General features: G+C 54.4%; 1 protein-coding gene across 2 annotated transcripts in view; it reads left to right on the top strand.

The window, feature by feature from the left end:
• The window catches only part of SHANK3 (SH3 and multiple ankyrin repeat domains 3), a 663,543-nt gene that overhangs the window by 31,296 nt on the left and 606,556 nt on the right, over window positions 1-25,691 (top strand). The gene's annotated exons all lie outside the window — the stretch shown is intronic.

Genomic DNA, 25,691 nt, shown 5'->3' with positions numbered 1-25,691 from the left:
AGTCCAGTGTCCCAGTGGGAGACCCTGGCCTCTGCTGCATGCAGGCTCCTTTCCATAGGAGAGCTCCCCACCCACTGCCCCCATAGGAGAGCTCTCTGCTCCCTGCCCCCTGCCCCTCCTTCCCTTCTGCAGCAGAGTGACAAGTGGGTGATCAGTTACCGCTTACACAGAAGCAGGTCAGGAACAGGCCAAGGGAAGGGCCTGCCTGGCGAGCGGGTAAAGGCCCAGGACACTGATCTCAGCCAAAACGTTGGTTAAACACAGCAGGAAAATGGCGTTAAGGGGAGAAGTGTTTTGCTTCCCCTCCGTAGAGTGATGCTTCCCACAGCTCGGCTGGGTGCCAGGCAGGGAGGGAAGCAGCTCTCCTCCCTACAGAGTGATTGCTTGCGCCTCTCTGCCCCCATCACACTGCCATGGTGTCCCTTGCCCCCTGCACGTCACCTCAGAGCTGTGAGTAAGAGCTGTCTTTCAAAGGCCTCGGTGGGATAGTGCCTGTCCCAGCCTCGCTGGTTTGGCGGTAGCGCCTTTCAGGCAGGCCTCAGGACAAGTCTACACTGCAAATCTAAGTTACCTCGAAGTACAGACACCGCAGTGATTGCATCGCTTTGCATGTCTACTCTATGCTCATGGGTAGGGAAGGCAGAGGGCAGCGTCAGGGCAGCTGCACAGCCTGGCTGTGTTCTGACGGGCTCCTAGCGTGCCTTTGGCTCTAATGCATGGCAGTGCAGGCACAGCGCCCAGGAGACTGAGGGTCCTTTGTTCTTTGTGTTACAGTACAGTGACTTTGTATCCCAGGTCTACCAAGCCAGTCCTGGTTTCTCCCATGATTTCCCAGTGGCCCAGGAGTTTCTGCAGGACCTCTGCCATGCGCCAGTTGGTTCTTCATTCAGTAATTACAAACCCCTGCTGAAGATGCATTGCTGTGCTGAGTCCAGTGCTCTGGGCGTTTGCCAGGTGCAGACAGCCCCAGGGGAAGAGTGTTCAGTGTGAGGACCAGGGTTTGGAGCAAAGAGAGTAGATGACTGTCTGAGCTGCACTTTGGCTCCAAGGGAATGTTGACTACGTGTATTCAATGTTTCCTTTGGCCATTAAGTTACTGGGAGAGAGCCACCATCCCGGGAAATGTCCCCGTGACACTGGTGGGTCAGAAGGTGGCAGCCACCCCAGAACTTGGCCCCTGTCTAGCTATCTTGCAGTCCTGCGCGTGTCACCAGAAACTGGCCTGGCTTTTGGTGGGGAAAGTATGGTCATCTGTTAGTGCAGCAGCTGGGGTAGGTCCCAGCAAGGTCAGGGCCCCGTGGCAGTTGGAGCTGCACAGACACAAGAGAGACAGGCCCTGCTCCAAGGAGCCTGCAGCCAGAACAAGGAGCATTTCCCTCAAATCACTGGGGGAAACTGGGGCAGAGACACAAAAGGATTTGCCACCTAGAGCCTGCAGCAAGACAGGGAATTGAACCCAGCTCATCTGAGTGCCAGTCCAGTGCCCAAACCACACAGGCCTCCGACAGGCCCCGTGGTGAGTGGAGTGCAGAGTCTGCCCCAGATCTACCAGTTCCTCATGAGAGTGACCAGGGGCTGATCCAGGGTGTCCTGAGTGTCTGCCATGAAGGGGGAGGTGTTCCCAGATCAGGGATCTGAGGGGATGATCCCTGCCCTGCCTGAAGGGCTGGCAGCCTGCGTGTGCAGGGAGGGACAGGGACAACACAGGTCAGAGGCTGCAGGGCGGCAGATTAGCCTGGCAGTCCCAGACAGACAGATGGAGGCAGTGAGATCCTATTACAGTGGCTAAGCAGAGGCAGCTGTGCAGTGAGGGCTTGGGCTGGCTCTCTGGGCTCCTGCAGCGGCAGGGTGCTTCTCCTGGGAGGCAGCCCCCTGGCTCACTGCTCTGCAAGGGTCTCAGGAGCTCTGCGTCTCAGCGACACGCCGCCTTTAAGTACAGGTCAGAATTCCTTTCCTAACCACGCTGCACAGGCCTGCCTGCCAGCCCCTGGCAGCAGGGCCCTGGGTTCTGCCACCTGAAGCACTGCACTTTGCCAGCTAAGAGTCTGCCAGCTGGGGACACGGGGGCTCCTCCAGGCTCTGGCACTGCAGAAGAGCACTGGCTCTGGGACTTTGCCGGCTGGGATCACAAGGCCTCTGTGAGCCATCACAGTGGCGTTCAGCTAGCTGTGGCACTAGGACCCTTCCAGTGTAGGGCTCTGGGTTTCAGTAGCTGGGCCACTGGGTCTTGGCCACCTGATGTCACCAGGGCTTTCTAGCATGAGCCCTTGAGACTGGCCAGCCAGGCACACTGGGACTTGGCAGCGCCAGTCACTGAGACCCAGCCATCTGGGGCAGCAGGATGTGGACAGCTGTGGGCCTGGGGCCACGGGGGCTCTGCCAGGCTCCAGCCAGGGGCACTGGGAGTTTGCTGTAAACATGTGTGGCCGCTGCTCCCATGGCATGCCGGCCTCGTCATTCGTGCTGACCTTCTCTATGGCATGCAATGGTTCCTAGCCCGAGGCTGGGCACGGTGCAGCCTGGGCACACAGGGCGTGCTCTGAATGCCATGCCTCCTGCCCACATGGCTCTGCAGGCATGCTTCATGCTGCAGAGTGCCTGTGTGGCTGGTCGGCCAGCTTGGTGCAACGCCTCCTGCCCATGTCTCACTGGGCTCATTACATGCATGGCAGGGACCGTGGGGGCAGGGCTCTGTGCACTGTGCCCACAAGAACAGCCATGCCTTGTGTCTGCGCAGGGGTTGGTGCCTTTTGGAGGTCCAAGACTCATGCCCCGTTTCTCTGCCGGCACAGGGTGCATCTCAGGCCCGTGTGTGGCTGTGCTTGTATAGGAGCTGTGCCCTGTGGCTGGGTGCTGGATGTGCCTGGTGCCCACTTGGCTGTCCATGCCTCAGGCCCCATGTGCTGGTGCAGACAGCTCAGCCTTGCCTTACCTCCCTGCGGCTGTGCCCGTGCCATAGGAGCAGTTCGTGTCCCAGGGGAACGTGGGCTGCTGACTGAGGACGAGACGTGCGTTTGTCTCCGAGTGAAGGCCTCAGCTTCTGGCTCCATGACAAGACTTGATGGCTGGGCCAGAGTTCTCTCGGGGCTGCACTGGGGGGGCTCAGCTGGAAAGGAAACTGGAGCCGACGAAGGAGGGCTGCCCTGTGCTCCCTCAGCATTGATAGGATGCAGGAAGGACCCAGGGCTCCTTGGGGGGCAGCTCCACAGGGGCCCGTGGGCTGGTCGTGGCACAGACGGGCTGTTCAGAGCATCTGCTGCAGTGAGCAGCCCTGCAGGAATATCTGGGGCACATGCCTCTGCCCTGACTACCTACGCGAGGGGTGCTGAAGGGCTTCTGCACACGCCCAGTGTGTTGGCTCGGCTCCCTGAGCAAGTGACCCAATGGGCCTGCTCCAGCCAGAGCCGGACTCGGAGCCTGCTCCAGGGAGACAAGCTGGTGGAGGATGGGTGACCTTGTGGGTAAAGCCCTGGGCTGGGACTGGGAAAGCTGGTTTCAAGTCCTAGCTCTGCCATCGACTCCTGCGCAGATGAGCCAGGTGGGAAGTGGCAATTTGCCAAAGCAGAAACTGTTTGCAGGAAAGAGCTGGTGTCAACACATTCCTCCATTTTGTCGCTTTGTGAGCGTTCTGGAGATTTAGACTGATTGGGGACAGGACATTTTTTTCCCAGGACGTGAAACCATTTTCTGCCCCCGTCTGCTGCACAAATCTTGCTGTCTTGGCCTAGTTCCCCATCTGTAACATGGTGTGAGTGATACTTCCTTTTGTCTGTTGTGTCTTTTTAGGGTGCAAGTTCTTGGTGGCAGGACCTCTCTCACTCTCACTCACTGCGGGATCTAATCTCAGCTAGGGCAGGGCCTGTCTCTCCCTGTGTCTGGGCAGCGCCCAGCACAAGGGGGCCCTGATCTCAGTTAGAAAGTCTAGAAGCTTGTGTAATACACACAGTAAATAACCATATCCACAGCCTGCCCCAGAAAGATATCGGTCCCCAGTTAATACAAGGAATATTGGTGAGAATAGGGTACAGAGAGCAGGGCCTGGGGCCAGGGAGACACCGGGTGAAATTGTCAGGCGTAGGGAAGCCCAGCGCCTCCCCTCCCCGCTCCCAGAGAGGAGTCACTTGAGGGGCCTTGGCAGGGACTGAGATTGGACCCACCACGTGGCCAGGGCACAGGGCACCTGGTGGTGGCTCCAGACCGCACAGGGGTTTACACAGGTCTCCATTAAAGCAGGCTCCTGTGGTTACCGAGGTTACTGTGTGGAATGAGTTCCTATGGCTACGAGTGCTCGTGGCTCAGTTTACGTGGTGTGGAGGTGCTGAGCTGCACGAAAGCCCCCAGCGTGTCTGGTGATTCCCAGTGACGCAGCGACACTGGCTGTCAGCGCAGCGACTGAGCGTGAAGTGGGGCTACAGCCCGAGCGAAGGGGACCAGCTCACTCCGTTTGGGAATGCCCACAGTGGGGCTGTGGGGTTGTGATCTATGGTGCCCCACCATAGCTGTGGGCTCCTAGCCCCCAGACACTGGCAATGCCCTGTAACCAGGCAAGCTGGCCACACACATGGCGGGACCCCCACCTCCAGATCCTGGGTTCAAGTTGACCCAGCCGGGGAACTGGGAGCTTTGGAGGAGCAGGTTCTGCAGTGGTGCAACGTGCCTGGGGCCTGAGGTGGGTGAGAGTCAGAGAATGGCAGGGCTGATTTCTGCGTTCCCTGTTGGGCACTGATCGCTCCCTGTGTCCCTGGTGGTGAAGAGCCTGTCCCCTCCTCACAGGACACAGAGTGAATTGGCCCAGCTGGGCCCCTCCAGGAGAGCAAGCACCCCCCAGGCTCACTGCTCCCACACTGCCTTTGGCAGTTTTCATCTCCACCACCTCCTCTCTGGCCTGTCCAGAGCAGCCAGCCCTCCCTCCCCAGATCCCGCTGCAGCCCCTTGGAGACCGCTGGGGTGTCAGAGCACCACACGGCCCATCAATGCTGACCCTCCCCTCTCTGCCACTGAGAGCCAGCCATCCATAGCCACCGGAGTGGGGCTGCTAATGGCTGCAGCTCTCTGCCCTGCCTGGGCACTAGGGGTACCCTGGGCTGGCCTGTGACGGGGAGGCAATGCACCTTACCCCTAACAGCTGATCAGCGTGCAGCCGTCATTGCAGACTTCTCGGCCTGGGTCTAGGCACGTACACCCTGTGACCCATCCGTGCCCAGGACAGCCACCTGAGAATGCCAAGGTCAGGGCAGGCTGCAAATGGAGAGCAGATTCTCCCAGCGCTAGTGGGTGACACTGAAGTCAGGCTTCCCAAACAGCCACAAACTGCTTCTGATTCCCCCACACTGGTTATCAAGAAGCCAGGCCACAAATACACACAGCCCCCTTTAGTGCATTCCAGTTCCTGGCTCCCAAATCAGCACTGGGTCCAGTAAAGAGACCAGTGCTTTAAACTCTCTGCTCTTTACTAAAAAGGTTCCCTCTGACCCCAAGGAGTCAGCCACAGCACCAGAGCAATATAACTTCCATTTCACATATTACCCATGAACATAAGTATTATCATCTGACTTAGCACATTATAACCTTCCTAACAGCACCCGACATGGCCTATCTCACAGCAATTATTATGATTTTGACACACTGATGTTAACCCATATGTAAATGCCTCCCCCTCACCCCCCGGCCATCTAACCAGCATGACACACCCCACTCCAGCTCTCATTCGTGGTCAGAGGGGCTGGTTGATCCGATCCAGGGCACACGGCAGCGTGGGGACAGAGCTGAGACTGTGAATAGGAGCAGGTGAGAGCTGCACCAACATACAGCTGCAACTAGCAACCCAGCCAAAGGTGGAGTGGGTGGGCCTACGGCCCTTCTCCAGTAGCCCTGGCCATGATTCTCACCAGCCCTGTGGGCTGGTCGGGATCCTCAGGCTGGGGCTCTGGCTGGAGGCGATGCTGTGGTGTGGGTGGAAATGCCAAAGCCAATGGGTCCGGCTGTTGATCAATGACAAGTTTGTGAAAACTTCCTCCCAGTCTGGCCTGGGAGCACAAGTGCTCCTGGGTCCACTCCTGGCTACGACATTCAGAGCTAACCCTACGTTTGGGTCCAGGGCGCTGAGAATGTAAATGTCTCTAGAAATGCTGGTGTTAGAAGCAGGTCTTAGATGCTGGCCGTTCAGCAGCCAAAACAGATGTGATTTTACGTTAGCATGAAATAGATTTTATGTTGGCCTGGCCAAGGCAGGGGCCAGCATGACTGGATCCCCAGCAGGGCCAGTGCGAGTGGATCCCCAGCAGGGCCAAAGCAGAGGCCAGCGCGAGTAGTTAAGGCAGATCTGTCTGTCTGTCTGTCTGTCTGTCTGTCTATCTAAAATAAATGGAATGAATGGGAAGTTGATAGTAATGAATATAAATCAGAAGCTTGGAATTGTAAAAACTTGATAAGGGAAGCCAAGGGACACAAAGGAAAAATCTATGACCAGCAGAGTTAAGGACAATAAGGAGTTTTTAAAGTATATTAGGAACTGAAATAATCCTGACAATGGCATTGGTCTATTACTAGAGGGAAATGGTAGAATTATTAATAATAAGGTAGTCAACACAATGTTGAATAAATATTTTTATTCTGTATTTGGAAGAAAAAAAACCCTCTTTAGCCTCCTCATATGATCAAGATAACACATTTCTAGTCTGCTAGTATCTCAGGAGGATATTAAACAGCAGCTACTAAAGACGGACATTTTTAAATTAGCAGATCCAGATAACTTGCACCCAAGAATTTAAAAAGAGCTGGCTGAGGAGCTCGCTGGATGATTAATTTTGATTTCCAATGTCTTAAAACACTGGGCAACAGTGGAAAAAAGCTAATGTGCCAATATATAAAAGGAGTAAACAAGATGACCTGGGTAATTATAGACCTGTCACTCTGACATCAATCTCAGGCAATATAGTGGAGCATCTTATACAGGACTCAATTACTAAAGAATTAAGGTACGGCATATAATTAATGCCAATCAACATGGGTTTATGGAATACAGAACCTGTCAAACTAACTGATTATTTTATTTTGATGAGATTACAAAAGTTTGGTTGGTAAAGTTAATACTGTTGACGTAATATACTTAGGTTTTTGTATGGTATTTTACTTGGTGCTGCATAACATTTTGAATAAAAAACTAGAACAATGTAAAATTAACATGACACATATTAAGTGGAATAAAAACTGACTAACTGATAGGTCTCAAAATGTAATTGTAAACAGAATTATCATTGAGCAGATGCATTTCTAATGGGGTCCTGCAGGGATTGATTCTTGGCCCTATGTTATTTAACATTTTTCTCAATGGCCTGGAACAAAATGTAAAATCATCACTGATAAAGTTTACGGATGACACAAAAACTGGGATAAATCATGAAGAGAACAGGTCACGAATACAGAGCGATCTGGCTTGTTTGGTAAACTGGGCACCAAGCAAACCATGTGCATTTGAATATAGCTAAATGTAAACGTGTACATCTGGGAACAAAGAAGGTCAGCCATGCTTACCTGATGGGGGACTATCCAGGGAAGCGGTGACTCTGAGAAAGATTTGGGGGTCACAGTGTATAATCAGTGCCCAGTGCTGCATTGTGGCCAAAAGGGGTAATGCACCCACCTTAGAGTAACTCCATCTAGCTTGTATTTCCCTAGTTTGTTTATGAGAAGGCCATGCGAGACAGTTGGTCATGTACCTTCCTCTGCTGCATGGTCACTTGCAGGTTTAAACTAGTGTAAATGGTGGATTCTCTGTAACTTGAAGTCTTTAAACCATGATTTGAGGACTTCAGTAACTCAGCCAGAGATTAGGGGGTCTATTTCAGTGGGTGGGTGAGATTCTGTGGCCTGCAATGTGCGGGAGGTCAGACTAGATGATCATGATTGTCCCTTCTAACCTCAAAGTCTATGAGTATAAAAAGCCTTACTAAAGTCAAGATATGCTACATCTACAGCTTCCCCCCATCCACAAGACTTGTTACTCTGTCAAAGAAAGCTATCAGGTTGGTTTGACATGATTTGTTCTGGACAAATCCATGCAGACTGTTATTTACCACCTTAACATCTTCAGGTGTTTGTAAAATAATTGTTCGATTATTGTTCGATTATTGTTATCTTTCCGGGTACTGAAGTTAAATTGACTGGTCTATAATTCCCCGGGTTGTCCTTATTCCCCTCTTTACAGATGGGCACTATATTTGCCCTCCTACAGTCCTCTGGAATCTGTCCCGTCTTCCATGAGTTTTTGAAGATAATCACTAATGGCTCAGATATCTCCCAAGGCAGCTCTGAGTATTCTAGGATTTATTTCATCAGGCCCCGGAGACTTGAAGACATCTAAATTGTCTAAGTAATTTTTAACTTGTTCTTTCCCTATTTTACTCTCAGATTCTACCTCATTCTCATTGGCATTCACTATGTTAGATGTCTGATCGCTGCTAATCTTTTTGGTGAAAACTCAAACAAAAAAAGCATTTAGCACTTCTGCCATTTCCACATTTTTCTGTTATTGTTTTCCCCCTCTTTGAGTAATGGGCCTACCCTGTCCTTGGTTTTCCTCTTGCTTCTAATGTATTTGTAGAATGTTTTCTTCTTCTTCGGGTGCTCATGTCCATTCCATGCTAGGTGTGTGTGTGTGCATGCCACATGCACCGGTGCTGGAGACTTTTCCCTCAGTGGTATCTATAGGGCCGGCTGTAGTGCCCTCTGCAGTGGTGCATGTAGGCACCGGAATATAGGGCGCTGCCAGTCTCCCTCCCTCTCAGTTCCTTCTTACTGCCTATTATGATCATCCTAGCCCCGGCATGCAATCCCAGTGGTTCTTGTACCAATCTAGGACAGCTGCAGGGCTGCAACTTGGTCCTTGGTCCTTGGTACACACCTTTACCTCCCATTACGCAATCATGCAGCAAGCCTGGGAAATGCAGGCTTTGGCAGGGCGGTTTTGCAAGTGGCATGTCCATGAACTACTGCCCACCTCCAGAGGTACTGCTTGTGGGTCACCGAGCATGGAGTGGACATGAACAGCACTCGAAGAAGAAAAGATGGCTACTAACCTTCTGTAACTCTTGTTCTTCGAGATGTGTTGCTCGTGTCCATTCCACGAGCCGCCCTCTTTCCCCTCTCTCGGAAGTTTGGTGAGAAGGAAGGGTCGGGCGCCCTATGTACTGGCGCATATGCACCACTGCAGAGGGTGCTAGAGCCGGCCCTAGGGATACCACTGAGGGGAACTCTCTGGCACCGGTGCATGTGGTGCATGCACACCTGGCATGGAATGGACGTGAGCAACACATCTCAAAGAACAACAGTGACAGAAGGTTAGTCACCGTCTTTTGTTACCCTTTATGTCTCTAGCTAGTTTTATCTCATTTTGTGCCTTGCTTTTCCCTACATGCTTGTTATTTTTTATATTCATCCTTCGTAATTTGACCTAGTTTCCACTTTTTCTAGGACTCTTTTTGGAGTTTCAGATCATTGAAGATCTCCTGGTGAAGCCAGGGTGGTCTCTCCCCACACTTCCTGTCTTTCCTACCCAGTGGGATGATTAACTCTTGTGCTCTTAATAATGTCTTTTTGAAAAACTGCCAACTCTTTAGAACTGTTTTTCCCTTAGACTTGCTTCCCATGGGCTGTTACCTACCAGCTCCCAGAATTTGCTAAAGGCTGCACTCTTGAAATGTATTATTTTTATTCTGCTGTTCTCCCTCCTTACAATGTTCCTCCATGTTCCTTAGCATCATGAATGCTATGATTTCATGATCGCTTTCACCCAAACTGCCTTCCACTTCCAAATTCTCAACCCTTTCCTCCCTATTTGTCAGGTCAGGTTGCTGGGGCCCCCGTTGGTTGTGCTGTACCAAAGAGGATGCAGTCGTGTCTCAGTGCTGGGGGGTCCGGGGGCTGGGATGTAGCGGGGGGACGCAGTCGTGTGTCAGTGCTGAGAAATCCAGCAGCTGTGATGTAATGGGCAAGACGTGGTCATGTCTCAGTGCTGGGGATCCCGGGGGCTGGGATGTAACAGGGAGGACGCACTTGTGTCTCAGTGCTGGAGGTCACAGTGACTGAGATGTCTCGGGGGAGATGCGGTCATGTGTCAGTGCTGGGGGGGTCCCAGAGGATGTTATGTCTTGGGGGAGATGCGGTCATGTGTCAGTGCTGGGTGTCCGGGGGCTGTGATATAGCAGGGAAGATGCAGTCATGTCTCCGGGCTGGGGAGTCCAGGGGCTATGTCTGGGGGGCACGGTCATGTGTCACTGCTGGGGGGCCTGGGGGCTCTGATGTAACGGGGGGCACAGTTGTGTGTCTGTGCAGAGCAGTCTGGGGCTGTGATGTAACGGGGGGGATGCAGTTGTGTCTCAATGCTGCGGGGCCCAGTGACTGAGATGTATCGGGGGGAAGCAGTCGTGTCAGTGCTGGAGGGTCCGGGGGCTGTGATGTAACGGGAGGACCCTGAGTCCTGGGCCTAGAGGTTTGGTGCCCCTGAATGCCCTTGGCTGGGTTCTGGGTCTCCCTGAGTTCTGCAGCACCCTCTCATGTTCGTGGTGGCAGGGGAAGCTGGTCGGGCTGCCCAGTCTTTCCTCCATTGTGATAGCAGGCTGGGCAGGCACTGCAGTCTCCTCCTCTGTCCTGCTAAGGAGATGGACCAGAGCAGAGCACAAGTTAGGCGGAAACATCCTTTTGTTGGGTTGGCTGGAGCAGGGCCACCTCCCCCATTACCGCCCCTGGGCAGTGCCAGCTGGGGATTGACCTCCTGGAGCTGGAGCCAATGCCAGGTTTAATCCCACAACCCAGGCCCTGCTTCTGCAGTTCCTGGGACCGGTGGCGGCTGCGAGTGAGAGCCGGACACACAGAGCTTTGGGAGACGCAGCTCACCTGAGCATCACCGGAGCCCTTCCTGGGCTACAGTAACCATGGCGCTTTCTCCATCCCCTCCTGCCATCGCCCCAGGGACCCTTCCCCTTAGGGGAACCCAGGCCCCCAGCTGTGCTCCCAAGGGCAGACCGGTCAGAGACCCCAGGCACTGTTGCTGTGGCCATCCCCACTCCCTGGGGTGAGACCAGCAGAGGCTGGCGCCAGGCCTGGTGGTTACCGACAGCAGAGCTCCCTGTGCCAGGCCTCGCCCGGGACACATGGTCTCTGTCCCCAGAGCTGTCACTCCTGGTTGGACTGTCTGTGTCTAGGCCTTTGTCTATGGCTGTTGCTGCTGGGACTCTACAGCTCTCATGGAAGGTTCTTGCACAGAAACTGCCCTGCTTTGCAGAGAACAGATTCCCCTGGGCCTTGGCCTCGCCTGGTCCAACCTGCTCAGCAGCAATGTGGAACTGATGAGGCAACTGCACTGGGGACCCCGTCGCTCCTTTCACCCCCGCAGCAGAGGACGTCTGGCCGCTCAGCCACTGCTTCATTGCCTTCCGCTCCACTGCGCTTGTGCAGTAGATCCAGAGCGATGAACTGCAAGTGGCAGGACGTTCCCTTTAATCAGCTGCACGTCCCCAGTGACCCAGTGGCCTTGGCAAGCAGACAGAAGGAAAATCAATTGGCTGTGGAATTACCCGTCAGGCCTTGGAGGACGTTCTGCAGCTGGGAGTAAAGGCTGATCGATGCTCTTGCTGATCTGCTTTCATCTCCTCTCTCCACAATGTTGATGAAGTTGCTGTGGCCGGGCAGTGCGGAAGGGATGGCTCAGAGCACTGGGGGCAGCCCAGCCTCCCAGCCTGATTAGCTGTGTCACGCAGCTGCCCCCCCCATGACACAGAGACCCACCCATGGTTCCCAAGACTTCCCCAAGGAATGCTGCCTGCATGCCACTGCAGTCCTGGGTTTTATCCCCGGCGTTACCCCTGTTCCATGGAAAGCCTCAGTCACATGACCTGCAAGGGGAGCATGTCCTCCTGCAGCTCATCCATGGGCCAGCAGAGATGCTGGATCCAGTAGACAGGGGACAGGCAGGTCGCCCTCATGCTCTCTGGCTGCAGATTCTGCCGGGACCCTGCAATCCCAGTGCAGAGTGGGTTCAGAGAGCGAACTGCAGGAGTCTCTGGGATGCAGAGACAAGCAAGGTCAGTCACGCCAGTCATTGCCAGCCAGAGCGGGTGCAGCACAGACCATGGCATTCTGCAGGGCAGGGCTGGCAGCATGGGAGATGGCAGGTAGGTGCCCGTGTTCCACTGGCCGCGGGAGGGGCCTTACTCACCAGGCAAGTATGGCAGGATTGCAGCTGCTTCCCTCACTGCTGTCCCTGCCAGCGTTCCTGGGGCAGCCACTGGCCAGGCCCAGGAACAACCTCCCGCCCGGAATCAGCCCCGTTTTCAGGACATTCAGGTCATTAGGGAGCCCTGTGCCAGGCTGAGCCAGAGAGGGGCAGGGATAGGGGAGGGGATTGAGAAGTTCTCCAGGGCCCCCAAGAACAATGGGCAAAGTGGAGCAGAGAGCAGCGACGGCTCTGCAGAGTGCTGGCCAGGGTGGGTTCTTGTGGGCACGGCTGACCCGCCCAGCAGCAGTGCGAGGGGCAGTGTCACTGTGCTGGCATGTTGGTGTGCCAGGCAGCTCACTGCTCAGACAGTGTGCAGGCCACCGCCCTGCACTGCAGGGCCTCTCTCCTCACCCCTCTGTAGCTCTGTGGCGGACCCCGTTGCAGGATGAGATGTGCCAGAGGAAGGGATGGTATTGACAAAGGAGGGGCTCAGAACAGGGAAGGAGGAGGTCCCGGGGCTGCTTCATTTGCCATGCACGCTCCCTAATGGATGGCAGCTCCCACCCCATCACTCAGCCCAGCCAAAGCTTAATGCTCAGCTCTCTCCCCCAGTTGCTCACGCATCCCTGCTCCGAATTCCCTGCACTTTGTCACTGCCTCCTTGGCAGCGAAGGCCAAGCCCAGCTCCTTGCCAGCACAGGACCTTTCCTCCCTGGAGACTTTCTAATGTCTTTGTAAGCAGGGGAATGGTCCTGCTATTGTGGGGCACGTTCCTGGCTCATGCACTATCCCGGTGGAGTTGGCTAGTGACAGGATCTGAGTCCTTGCCCCCACTCTCTTTACCCAGAGCCCCGCCTGACCTGGAGGGCCCCCCTTCCACTCCCTGTGTGGCGGGGTCCCTGTAACCCCAACAAGGCTGGCCCAGGATTCCTGGGGGGTTTGACCCCCAACCTTGTCATAGTCACTTAGGACAGAGGTTTGGGTGTCCCCACTCCGGGGGCTTTCTCTGCACTGGACACTTCCCTGACCCACTGACCAGTGCAGACAGTTCACAGCAAGTACAATTATTACACAGCAATCAATTACAAAACAGAGAAAAGAGGAGGAAGGTTAAAGGAAAACACCCAAGGCCGCCCTGTGGCATGGGGCACTGCACCCAGCGTCTCCGGGGCGTAAGGGACATTCACAGTCTGTTTCTCACACATCACAGGCCTGGCTGCGCTGCAGGGATGCCACAGGTTGGACACTCGCTCTGGGGTGGCCACACGCCCCCAGGTGCTAGGGGCAGGGCCCTTCCCCCAGCATCGCCCCGTCGGGCCACGATCTCCTCCCAGTCCGGCCTGCGCGGCCTCTGGGCTGGAGGTGTCTCCCTGTGCTGGGCTGCCCAGGATCCCCCTCGCTCCCCCAGCCGCTCACCGCGCCCGGCTCCAGACGGCTCCTGCCCCAGCCCTGTCCCCACCCTGCTCAGCTCTGCTCTCTGGGCTTCTTCTCTGGTTCCTGCACCCAGCCGCAGACGGGTCCAGCCCCAGCCCCAGCCCCAGCCCCGCTCTGCTCAGCTCGGCCCCCTGGGCTGCTCCTCTTGTTCTGCTGCTGTGGGTCTGCTCGGCTCAGCTCAGCTCCCTGGCCTGGGCTTCTCTTCTGGCGTCCGAGCCACCAGCTGCTCTGTCCTTAGCTCAGCCCGGCTCTCTGCCCAGGCAGCTCCGGCTCACAGGGACGACGGGACACCCCTGCCCCCCGCTCTCCTGACTCCCTCATTGGCCTGTCTGCCCTGTCAATCAGGCTGACCTGGCATGTTGGCCTCTCCCCACTGGCCCTGGGGTCTGCCTGTTTCAGGGTCCTGCTTCCTCAAGAGGTGCCAACCAAAAAGACCTGCTACGTTTCAGAAGCAGCTAATCGTCCCCTTGCATCTTGGTCACTCCCGTGTACTGGACCATGTGATAGGGCTCACGCTCCTGTCCTTGGGGTGCAATTCCCCAGCTCCGTACCCCTCTTCACCAGGAACTCAGCTGACGTTGCCCTGTCAGTTTCACCCGACTGCCCCTGGGTTTCTCTGAAAGACCTGCTCTAGGGAATTGGAGTGGGAACGTTCTGGAGTCTGTGTGATGCTGGAGGCCACACTGGTGATTGCAGCGGTCCCGTCTCTGCCATAGAATCTCTCTGGATAGTAATTCCATGCTTGAATACTAAGAATGTAGCAGTAGGGATATACTACCGACCGCCTGGCCAGGATGGTGATAGTCACTGTGAAATGCTCTGGGAGGTTACAGAGGCTATAAAAATAACAAACTCAGTAATAACGGGGGATTTCAACTATCCCCGTATTGACTGGGAACATGTCACCTCAAGACAGGATGCAGGGAAAATGTTTCTGGACACCTTAAATGACTGCTTCTTAGAGCAGATACTCCTGGATCCCACAAGAGAAGAGGCAATTCTTGATTTAGTCCTAGGTGGAGCACAGCATCTGGTCCAAGACGTGAATATAGCTAAACCGCTTGGTAACAGTGACCATAGCATAATAAAATGTAACATCCCTGAGGGGGGAAATGGAGGGAACACAAAAGCAACCAACCATGGTAGCATTTAATTTCAGAAAGGGGAACTACACAAAAATGAGGAAGTTAATTAGCCAGAAATTAAAAGGTGCAGTGCCAAAAGTGAAATCCCTGCAAGCTGCATGGAAACTTTTTAGACCCCATCCTAGAGGCTCAATTTAAATGTATACCCCAAATTACAAAACATAGTGAGAGGAACAACAAAGTGCCACCGTGACTAAACAAAGTAAAAAAAGCAGTTGAGGCAAAAAGGCATCCTTTAAAAAGCGGAAGTTAAATCCTATTGAGGAAAATAGAAAGGAGCAGAAATGCTGGCAAGTCAAGTGTAAAAATATAATTAGGAAGGCTAAAAAAGAATTTGAAGAACAGCTAGCCACAGACTCAAAAAGTAACAGCAAATTTTTTAAAAATACATCAGAAGCAGGAAGCTGCTAAACCACCGATGGGCCAATTGGACAATCGAGATGCTAATGGAGCACTCAAGGAAGAGAAGGCTATTGCAGAGAAACTAAATGAATACTTTGCATTGGTCTTCATGACTGAGGATGTGAGGGAGATTCCTAAACCTGAGCCATTCCTTTTAGGTGACAAATCTGAGGAACTATCCCAGACTGAGGTGGCATTAGAGGAGGTTTCAGAACAAATTGATAAATTAAACAGCAATAAATCACCAGGACCAGATGGCGTCCACCCAAGAGTTCTGAAGTAACTCAAATGTGAAACTGCAGAACTACTAAGTGTGGTATGTAACCTATCATTTAAATCAGCTTCTGTACCACATGACTGGAGGATAGCTAATGTGATAGCCAATTTTTAAAAAGGGCTGTAGAGACAATCCTGGAAATTACAGGCTGGTATGTCTCACTTCAGTACCAGGCAAATTGGTTGGAACTATAGTAAAGAACAGATTGATCAGACACATAGATGAACGTGATTTGTTGGGAAAGAGTCAACATGGTTTTTGTAAAGGGAAATCATGCCTCATCAATCTACTAGAATTCTTTGAGGGGGTCAAAAAGTATGCGGCCAAGGGTGATCCAGTGGTTATAGTGCACTTAGATTTTCAGAAAGCTTTTGACAAGATCTCTCACCAAAGGTTCTTTAGCAAAGTAAGCTGTCATGGGATATGAAGGAACGTCCTCTCCTGGATCAGTAACTGGTTAAAAGATAGGAAACAAAGGGTAGGAATAAATGGTCAGTTTTCAGAATGGAGAGAGGTAAATAGTGATGTCCCCCAGGGGTCTGTACTGGGACCAGTACTGTTCAACATAATCATAAATGATCTGGAAAAAGAGGTAAACAGTGAGGTGGCAAAATTTGCAGATGATACAAAGCTGCTTTAGATAGTTAAGTCCAAAGCAGATTGCAAGGAGTTACAAAAAGATCTCACAAAGCTGGGTGACTGGGGAACAAAATGGCAGATGAAATTCAGTGTGGCTAAATGCAAAGTAATGTACTTTGGAAAACATAATCCAAACTATACATGCAAAATGATGGGGTCTAAATTAGCTGTTACCACTCAAGAAAGAGATCTTGTAATCATTGTGGATAGTTCTCTGAAAACATCCACTCAGTGTGCAGCGGCAGTCAAAAAAGCTAACAGAACGTTGTGAATCGTTAGGAAAGAGATAGATAAATAAGACAGAAAATATCATATTGCCTCTTTATAAATCCACTTGATGATTGCCTGTTCTGTTCATTCCCTCTGAAGCACCTGGCATTGCGTATGGCTCCCACGCTGCTAGTGTCCACTGCCAGAGAGACCAACCGCGCAGCCGGCCCTAGGTCAGACGTGCTGTTTGACAGGGAGCTGCAGAAGGGAGAGCAAAGGACAAGGGCAGGCGGGCACATGCTGCTTGCTGGGGCACGGCTCACGTGGTGCTGGGCCAGTGCCACAGCAAATGACACCGCTCTGGGCATTGTATTCGCCCTGATAAGTCGCGTGGTGCCGGCTCCTCTGTGTGCTGTTCTGCTCTCAGCCAGGGCTCTGTCTCTGCACCAGCTGAGCGTGGAGGTGCCCTTGTCCAGCCAGCTGACTTGGCATCTAACAGGCCATGCCAGCAGTGAGCCCTTGGATTAGCGAGGTAGATAAAAGCCATTGATGCCCAGCAGCCAAGTGGTGTGCTGTGCTGAGAGAGGAGGCCATTGTGGTCACATGCACCAGCTTCTCCTCCCCCGCCCCCGGGGGAGATGCTGCTACCAGGGCTCCCGCCTGCTTTCCGCAGAGTCTGAAATCATTGACTGTGGGCCCCTGCGCCGCTGGTAAATCAGTAACGCGCTAGCCTGGGCATGCAGGCCTGCCCTGTCCCAGGTGCAGCATGGATTGGATGAAGGCACTGCTCTGTTCCTGGGTCCCCCTCCCCCAGTAGCAGGTATGGTGGGGTTTGGGGGCTGGACGGGGTGCTCTGCAGCCCAGTAGAACAGCAGCTGGGGAAGGTAGGGCGTGATACCCTGGGGCCTGCAGGAAGCTGGGCTGGTGACAGGCTGTCTCTGCTTTGCACCTGAAGGCTATGAGGCCGGCTGTCTGGCTGCAGTTGACTGGACAGCTGTGGTGTTGGGCTCTTCCTGTCCCCCCCTCCCACTTCCTCTTGGTTGCCGGTGGAGGAGCCAGCCTTGAGAAAGGCTCTTTAAGATGGTGCTTGTAGATGCTAACCTCCTTGGGGCAGGGACTTTGAACAGTGCCTGGTGCAATGGGGCCTTGGCATGGCTGAACTCGTTGTGTGACTTCAGGAGCAGTGGCCAAGGACGGGTGCCCGGTGTGTGTGTCCCGCTGCCCAGGCTCTCGCATCACACCACGGGTCTCTGGCTGCGGGGCGACGGGCGGGCCCAGAGCAGCTCTGCGTCTGGCACAAGGGGTAAGCGGACGTTCCCTGCCCCGAGCAGCAAACTCTGGGCCTTGTGCTGCCTTCTTTGAGGCCACATGTTAGTTCCGGTCCATTTGAGCTGCTGGCGGAGGCAGCCAGCTCCAAACACTGCAGCGAGTCCAGCCCAGGAGTGTGTGGGGGCCGCAGCTTGTCCTCAGAGCACTCGTCTGGTTTGGAGGGAAGCCAACGTGTCCTGGATCTTCCACGCCTGCCCCTGCTGGCTCCCCAGAGCCCTTTTGAGCTCCTCAGACAGATGCTCACTTCCACACCATGTCTCAGGAGCTCCTGTCTCTGCCAGGCCACCACCGCTTCCAGCGTGTCAGCATTCAACCCCTGATAGCGCCAGCCTTCCTCTAGCCAGACCTGAGCACCAGCCCTCACCCAGAGAAGCTGTAGAACGAGACACTTCCACACTGTGTTGGGTGGCTTTTCCCAGAGACAGAAACGCCTGGTCTCCAAAGTGCCCCTCTTCTGAAAGCTCCTCTGACCAGCCCCTCTGGAGCAGGCACCTCCAGGAGCAGTTCCAGGCAGAACACAGTGTTTCAAAGAGCCTGGAGGAGCTTGGACTGGGTGTATCATGGAACCTCTGTGTCTATCTGGCCCCAGCTCCGTGGGGGCTCGACACTGTGGTGAGGGTGCATTGAAATAGCCGAGGGGTAGAGCACCTCTCAGGTTGAGACAGTTCTGGGAAAACCCGCCCATGGGGGAGTGTCTCCACAGCCGGAGGACACAGTTCACTTTTTAAATCCTATGTGACCTGATGGCGGAGGGACCCATTCCTCACAGATGTCTGAGCCTTTCTTGAATCCTGCTGGTCTCTTGGCCTGGGCGATGTTTTGTGGCAATGAGTTCCGCAGTAGTACTGCACTGTGTGAGAAATATTTACCGTCCCCAGTGGTAAATGTGCTGCCTTTCCATGTAATTGGGAGAAAGAGTGCGGGGGCTGCCAATCGGCCTCCTCCAGCCTGTTCGTATTTTTAAATTCATCTAGCAGGTCCCTCACTGAGGTTCTCTTGAAACGAAATGTTCAGTATTTCTGTCCTATTCCTTATGCAGCCTCATATTTGATTTGTGTTCGAGGCTGTTGCGCTGCACATTGAGCAAACGTTTCACTGAGCTGCCCCAGGTCACGCAAGTCTCTTTGCTCTGTGGTTTGTCGGTTTCGAGCCCAGCAAGGTATGAGCTGATTGAATTATTCCTTCCAGTGTGCATTGTCTTGCATTTGACAACACTGAACTCTATCCACCCATTGTGCTACCCATTCAGCTAACTCAGCTAGCTCCTTGTGACAAGCGGACCATACTCCCTTGGCTGCCAGTCATGCATCTGCCTTGCTTTCTCTCCTCTGGTCCATATGCTAAGTCCCCCACCCCCATGTCATCCTAGGAATAATAACTAACAATTATTTCCTCCCCCAGGGAATTCCTCCCTCCCTCTCCGGAAGCTCCCAGCTTGAGGCCTCCAGCCCACACCAGTGCTGTAATGCCCCAGGTCTTTTCCTTCTTGCTCTTATCCCTCCTTGTGTCCTTCAAAGTTCTGTCTTTCAGATCTTTTCTGGGCTCCCATGTCCTTTCCCCTGACCCTGGGTCTGCTGCAGCTCTCTCAGCAGGGTTCCTATCTGCTGGCTCTGTGGCCAGCTCTTCCTTCTAGCTGGTGCATCTTCCAGTACCAGTTCCCTGGTGAGGGCAAGCAGCTCTTATATAGAGGCTTCCATTATTGCATGATACCCGGTCACCCAACCCAACTTCCAGTATAAACAAATACCCATCATCTGGGAGGTCGATAGCTAGACACAGGTGGGCTCAGCCCAACTCCCTTCAAAGGCCAGGCCACCCCATGACAGCCTCGCTGAAGTTCCTCATGACTTTCTCTGGTCTTTACTAACTTGAATAACTTGCCATCTGAAAAATTTGCCACCTCACTGCTCACCCATCTCTAGATAATTAATAAATTTATTAAATATCACTGGCAGTGGTCTTAGGGCACCTTCTCTTAATATTTTGCCATGAAGAAAATTGACTGTTTATTCCTAATCATGGCCTCTTAGCCAGTTTCTGACCTATGGCAGCCCTTTCTCTCTTACCCTATGACTGAATTTCCTTACCAGACTTTTGTGAGGGACTATGTCAAAAGCTTTTTGAAAGTCCAAATAATCTGTCATCCCAGAGGTCTCTCATAGTCATTCATCTGCTGACACCCTCAAAGAATTCTAACAGGTTAGTGAGGCATGTGTTTCCTTTGCAGAAGCCATTCCGGTTAATCCCATTCATATCACGTTCATCAATATAGTTCATTCTGTTTTGTGTTTTTCAACCTGTTCTCCTAGTATTGAAGTAAGGCTCACTGGTTTGTAATTCCCAAGATCACCCCACCACCGTTTTTAAAGATAGTCACATTTGCTTCCTTCTAGTTCAGTAGCTGAGTTTAACGAGAGGAAGGGAATGTATACAGAGCAGCAAGTCTGGATTACAGAGTTTTAGGAGAGTTATTGAATACATTTACTGAGCCACTGACAGTTGTATTTTTAAATGTTATGGGGGCTAATGTGGTACCAGAGGATAGGAAAAAGGAAAAAGTGATCCTGACAATGATCATCTGGTAAATCTAATGTCTCTCCCTAGTGGAATAATGAGACAGATACGAAAAGGAATGTAATCTGTAAGTGACAAGAGGCAAACAGAACCATGCGCAGTAAGCAGCCAACTCCGAGAGAACAAATCTGCTCAAATGTCACTGCCTTGTCAGACACAAGGACAGATTCAATGAGGGTGGGGGGTCCAGCTGATGTCTTGTCTCTGAACCGTAGTAATGCATTTGATACAGGCTCCCAAATCTTCCTCATTAGCATAACTCCAGCCACCTTGGCTTTATTCTGTGGGGTGGACTGATGGGTAATGCCAGAGGGCAGCAGTGGGCCAGGCTGGGGGCAAGGGAGCCAGGAGATGCAGGGGGCAGTTTTACCATCACTTTTACTCAACCCCCTTATTAATGGTCTGCACGATGCGGGAAAATAGCACGTCAGTGACCCATTGGGATGCTGCAAACCGTGGAGAGCCATGTGCTCCCGTACACGCTCACAGAAATGTGCATCAGCGGGGCCAAGGGATTAGATCCCCACCTCTGGCAAGGGGTGTGTGGGCAGAAAATCCTGTTGGGACCCTCTCATGGGGCATTCCCCACGGTGGGTTTGCCCCCACCTCCATGGATTGGGTAGCGGTTCCACCCCATAGCCCCTTGTAAGTGACTAGGAGAGCACAGGGACCTTGTGCCCCGGCCCTTCACTGCGTCGCTGTCTCTGAGCTCCCTCAGTTTCTAACTCCATGCCGGGTAGTGCAGTGCCCAGAGCAGGGAGCAGTGTCTCAGGGTCGCCAATACCATGGGACATCCCCCCCGCTTCATGGCGTGAACCCGTCGGCCCATGGACCAGCACGCAGCAAACTGAGGTCTAAGTAGCCGCCTGCTCTCACTTCTGGGTCTCTTTTGGCCATTGCTGCTCTGAGATTTTTCCCTCCCACAGGGCATGTGTGCGTCCAGCCGTGCTTCAGCAGCGATTTGTCTTTCTGATTATTCCCCCCTGATCTATGCGCTGCATTTCTCCCAGCTGAATTTCATGTTGTTCTTTCCCGCCCTTGTTTCCAGTCTCTGTGGGGACTTTTCTATTAATGCTCAAGCCTCTTTGCTGTTACAGCTCCTCCCAATTCAGTATCAACTGCAAATTTCATTCATATTCCCTTTACTCCCATCCATCAGATCATTAATAACTGGTCCCAGAGCCGGCCCCATGGGCCCAGGCAGGCATCTCCTCCCAGCTGCGTGTGGGGGTGTTTCCTGGGAGGCTGTCTCTCCCCGAAGCAACAGTCTCTGCTACAGCCTCTCTGCAGTGTGTCTGCCATCGCATGGCGAAGGCTGGTTGCTTGGCTGTGGAGTAGTGATGCTGCGAGCACCGGGGCCAACTTTCAAACTGGGAGAATCTTCCCAGGTGCAGCCGCTGCCACTTCTGGGCATCCCCCCATCTCTGTAACCCTGCCAGGTCATTCGTTCTTGTATGGCTCAGCCCCCGCCCCACATGCTGCTCGTCCATTAGCCATTAGGGCCCCGGCGGTGGTCTCCTCACTCCGGCCGCCTCTGGCAGCTCTCCCAGACTCCAGGGAGAAAGGGCCCAGAGGGCGAGGCCGATTGGCTCACAAGTGGCCACTCTCTTTCGGTGCCTCAGTTTCATGGTGCTGACCAGCTGAGCACATGACTCTGGGCTGCCCGGGTCTCTGGCCTGTGTGGATGTGCCCTGACGGTGATGCCAGGATCACGCGGCTCTCCTTGCTGAGAAGCTGGGCTGTTGCGGCCCCTCTCCCTCTCGTGGGACTCCAGTCTCTTGGGAGAGAGTTCCCCAGGTCACAAGGCCTGGGCAGCGTTTGGTCCCACTCAGGCCCCAGGGAGGAGAAGCTTTGCACTGTCTCTGCGCAGGGCAAGTTTAATCTTTGCTGCAGCCAGTGCGGAGCAGCTGCTTTTCATGCTCAGGCCTTTCACGTATTCCCTCCCCAGCCCTTTGTTCTGCAGATCTCTTTGTCTGCTCCTCCTCGCTCCCTTACTGACCAAACTTCTTCCTTTAGCCGTTGTGCTGCAGCGAGATCTGAGACAGGAGTTTGTGAGTCATTGGCCATTTCATCTCCATTCTTGCTTGCTAACAGCCCCGCTTTCTCCCTGGCGTTGCTGCCTACAAGCCCTCTTCCCCAGAGCCCTCGCGCTCTCTGTGTGGCCTTCCCCACACTCAGGACAGGCGTCTCTTTATCCCAGACCCAGGAGCCGCCCTCTTGACTCTTTTTTGTTCTCTGCATTCTTCCTCTGCAGAGGGACCATAGCCGGGCGGTGTGGCAGGTGCTGGCAGAGGGCTACAGCCCATGGGAGCTGCACGGGGTGCCTGGGTTTTGTGCTGAGCTCTGCAGAGAGGATATTTTGCATGGGGTCACTTGGGCTTCCGCCTTGCTTTTCGCAGTTGCACTTTCCTCACTTCCAGAGGCAAGGCGCCCCAGGGCCCCCAGAGATGCTCCACCACTCCCCAGAGAAGTGCTTGGCCAAGGTAGGTGTGAGACCTGTAGTTCTGGGCTTTCCTTACTCCTGACCAACCTCAGGTTTGCTCTGTCTGCTCCTGAGCTGGTCAGAGGCTGTTGTGGCTACCACGCCCCATCGGAGCCTCTGTGTCCCTCTGATCATGCCGGCCCACCCCGTAGGGCTGCCCTGGATGGGGCCTCCACTGGGGCAATTGTAAACCCAACCTTGGAGAAACTCCAGCCCTCCTGTGATTTCCAGCTGGCCCCTTCTGATTGGCTGCCTTCTTTTTTCCACCTCCTGGGGAAGAGCAGCCAATCTGAGCTGCTGCGAGAGCCGGGCAGGGCACTCCCCCCCAGCCAGGGGAGTTTTGGGGGGGGAGAGGGAGCAGAAAGAGCCCAGTTGCTCAAGGTGGCTCTGCTCCCTGGTCCCTCCTTGCAGTGACCGGCCCGTGGCGGGGGATCACCCCGGGGCTGCGGGAGAAGCAGTGCTGGACAGCCCTGACGCGGTGCTGGGAGTCAGGTAGTTGCTGGGTGGGGGCACAGAATTAATGAGCATTTGGGGGTTAGGGAGAAGTGGCAGCTCTGCACAATCCAACGGCTGCGAGCGCTCCAGCCGCAGGGCCAGAACCGGCTCGCTCTGCATGGGGAGGGTGGGCTGCACTGTGATTGCCCCACACGTGGGAAGGAGAATCCAGACAGCCCAAAACACACACCGTCATCTTAGAAACAGCTTCACAGTCCCTGGGCAGGGCTCATGATTCTTTGGCATCTGACTCGTGATTTTGAGCTTTTGGGGCAGGTAATGCTGCAGCACAGTGTCCGTGGAGCTCGTCCCCGTGGGAGCGAGACATGCACACCCCCCCCCCAATCCCACCCTGGCCTGTTGGGAGCACGTCCACATGGGAACAAGACACGCCTTGGCCCGTCGGCTTTCAGTGTCCATGGACGTTGCCTCTGGGCAATCTCCTCTCCCTCCTTTTGCCCTGGCGACGGCTTTCCCAGCAGATACCGCACCAGCTGGGAGAGCCAGTCTAAATCTGGGGTCCAGCTTTCACTGATGGCAGCCCAGGGGGGTCCCCCAGCCGCAAGGCTGGCTAGCCGGGGAAAGGGCCAGTAATGATTTCCTGCACAGATCCAGGCCATCCTGGAAATCTCCTCAGCTCTTTGTGCGTTGGGGCTATTTCTGTTTGAAGAGTGTCAAAGTGGATTAAAGCCTTGAATCCCGTCTCTCCTTGGCCCAGGAGCTCCTTCTCCTCCAACCTCTGTTTGACTGGGCCTTGGCGGCTCTGGGGACTGCCCCAGCTACCGTGTTGGGTGGCAGCCACTTGACACCAGGGTAAGCTCCGTTGGTGCAGATAGTGACTTTGCCTGTCCACACTAGTGGTTGCACGGGTCCAGCTTCACCAGTGACTGTAACCAGGGCAAATCCCTACCACAGGGAAAGGTTGGGATCAGGGACTGGAGTGGCTGTGGGTAGGGGTGGAGCCAGGGAGTTGGGGTGGCCGTGAGGATGGGCAGAGTCAGGGGCTGGTGTAGGGTGACCATATTTCCCAAAGGGAAAATGGGACACTGGGTGAGGCTGGCTCAAGCCGCCCCCTCCCTGCGCGGGGCTGGGCTGAGCCACTCACCCAAGCCCTGCCTGCCCCCCACCAGAGCCCTGCGCAGACGTCCCCCCGCACCTTTCTCTGCACCCCACTTTTTTGACAAAAGTGGGCATTTGTCCCGTTTGCTCTTGCCACCTTGATCAGCTGGACTGTTGGGACAGGGCTTAAAAAAGGGACTGCTCCATCCAAAACGGGACTATGCTCAGCTGGCTGGTGTGGCTAGCGGGAGGGGCGGAGTCAGGGGGCTGTGGGCCATAGGGAGGGGCGGAGTCAGGGGTTGGTGTGGCTGTGGGGAAAGGCAGTCGGGGTTGGTGTGTCCGTGGGGAGGGGCAGAGTCAAGGGTTGGTGTGGTTGGGGGCCATGGGGAGGGGCAGAGTCAGGGGTTGGTGTGGCGATGTGGAAAGGCGGTTCGGGGCTGGTGTGTCCATGGGAAGGGCTGGGAACTGGGGGCTGGTGGGCCATGGGGGGCTGGGGCCAGTGGTGCTGCAGTGAGGGTGCCCCTTTTCATAGCAGAGCCGGCATTGGGACAGCCATTCTTTGCGGGTCACGTCTCCCTTCGCCCCAGTCCCTGCAGGGCCTGGGAGCTGGGTTATTCCTACCCGCCGCTCTCCAAGGCTCTGCCCAGATCAGTCTGAAAAATTCTCGTGTTGGCCCCCCAGGGAGAGCATTCCCGAGTGATGAGGCCCTCTCCCGTGCGGGGGCTGGGTGGGATGTCTCCCCTTCGGGCACAGGGCTGTCCGGGTGCTGGTCGTGAAGTGACAGGCTAGCAGGGTTCCCCACCGTGGGGTAAGTCGTGGGGCTGGGAGAGTAATCTGCTGATCCATGCAGGACTCTGTGCACTCAAGCTGTGTTCCCATGTCACTGTTATCCTCACCGGAGTCCCACCAGCTTTTGCTGAGTGGTTGGTAACATTCAAGCATTTAAAGTGTTAACAGATTCCTGGGTCCAAATTCAACCTGTGGGTTCATTTCCCTTGGAAATCAAGCTGGGCTGGGGCCACACCCCGTCATGCTGACAGTGCCTCTTGCTAGGGTGTCTGGCCTGTCCCAGGCTCTTGGTTCCTGCTGCGCAGCATCTGGAAATCCCCAGCCTGGGCCCTACTGGATATTTTGCTGCAGGGATGGAGGAAGCAGAGGGATGGAAGGAATGGGCTGCCTTTCCCTGGACACTGTATGCCATCCGACTCCATCGCCAGCAGGGCTTTGCGGAACCAGAGAGGCAGCAGGAAGATTCAGGGGCCTGGAGAGGCCGGCCTAGCCCTGCTTGCTCAGAGGGGAACCGAGTGAGCAGGGGTATGACAGGGATGCAGCTAGTGGAGAAAGAGCTCTTCTCTCTCCCGGTGCAGGAAGACGAGGGGCATAGTCACCCCAGAACAGCTCAGGCCTGGACTCCGCTGAGCCCTGTCAATG

This window comes from Emydura macquarii, unplaced genomic scaffold (genome assembly GCF_026122565.2).
Source record: "Emydura macquarii macquarii isolate MOO-44397 ecotype Brisbane River unplaced genomic scaffold, CSIRO-AGI_Emac_v2 contig_6, whole genome shotgun sequence".
Taxonomy (NCBI): domain Eukaryota; kingdom Metazoa; phylum Chordata; order Testudines; family Chelidae; genus Emydura; species Emydura macquarii.
This window is presented reverse-complemented; position numbering and strand designations above follow the sequence as displayed.